This window comes from Schistocerca americana, chromosome 2, assembly GCF_021461395.2.
Source record: "Schistocerca americana isolate TAMUIC-IGC-003095 chromosome 2, iqSchAmer2.1, whole genome shotgun sequence".
Classification (NCBI taxonomy): Eukaryota; Metazoa; Arthropoda; class Insecta; order Orthoptera; family Acrididae; genus Schistocerca; species Schistocerca americana.
In genome coordinates this window covers 499,042,649-499,044,027 of record NC_060120.1, presented here as the reverse complement: position 1 = coordinate 499,044,027, position 1,379 = coordinate 499,042,649, and positions in this window count along the sequence as shown.

Below are 1,379 nucleotides of genomic sequence, written 5' to 3'. Positions count from 1 at the left end.
GTTGGTAGTGCTGTCACAATTGTTCACCAGTTGGGATATTCAAAGGTTTGTTCCCGCTGGGTCCCTCGTTGTCTAACCGAACACCATAAAGAGCAAAGGAGAACCATCTGTGCGGAATTGCTTGCTCGTCATGTGGCTGAGGGTGACAATTTCTTGTCAAAGATTGTTACAGGCGATGAAACATAGGTTCATCACTTCGAACCTGAAACAAAACGGCAATCAATGGAGTGGCGCCACACCCACTCCCCTACCAAGAAAAAGTTTAAAGCCATACCCTCAGCCGGTAAAGTCATGGTTACAGTCTTCTGGGACGCTGAAGGGGTTATTCTGTTCGATGTCCTTCCCCATGGTCAAACGATCAACTCTGACGTGTTTTGTGCTACTCTTCAGAAATTGAAGAAACGACTTCAGCGTGTTCGTAGGCACAAAAATCTGAACGAACTTCTCCTTCTTCATGACAACGCAAGACCTCACACAAGTCTTCGCACCCGAGAGGAGCTCACAAAACTTCAGTGGACTGTTCTTTCTCATGCACCCTACAGCCCCGATCTCGCACCGTCGGATTTCCATATGTTTGGCCCAATGAAGGACGCAGTCCGTGGGAGGCACTACGCGGATGATGAAGAAGTTATTGATGCAGTACGACGTTGGCTCCGACATCGACCAGTGGAATGGTACCGTGCAGGCATACAGGCGCTCATTTCAAGGTGGCGTAAGGCCCTAGCATTGAATGGAGATTACGTTGAAAAATAGTGTTGTGTAGCTAAAAGATTGGGGAATAACCTGGTGTATTTCAATGCTGAATAAAACAACCTCTGTTTCAGAAAAAAAAATGTGTTGCATTACTTATTGAACTGCCCTCGTAGTTTCGTGTTTGGTTTCACTATTTTGTCTTTAACGTTTCTGGTGAACAACGAGGTCACGGCAAAGAGCTCTTCCTTCTGGCTGAGTTTTTACACGAGCGACCCGTTCGCACGTTTGTCTCATTCATCGGCCAGCTCATTCTTCTCGGTAGTGAGATGTGTTTGCTCGTCTTTAATTTCTAACATTTCTTCCTGTGTCTTTTCAGCTACTCTCTGTCCCTGTTTTTAAGAGCCAAAATAGCCTTCTTGGTTGCGCTCACTTCGACCTTTCCCAGCGCTGCCTGGTCTTGCGCAATATGGACATTTTTCCCGTGTCTCGTGCAATCTGGCTCAAAAATGGTTCAAAATGGCTCTGAGCACTATGGGACTTAACATGTGAGGGCATCAGTTCCATAGAACTAAGGACTACTTAAACCTAACCAACCTAAGGACATCACACACATCCATGCTCGAGGCAGGACTCGACCCTGCAATCTGCCTGTCGTAGCTTGATGTCTGCAATCTACCGCTACTTCT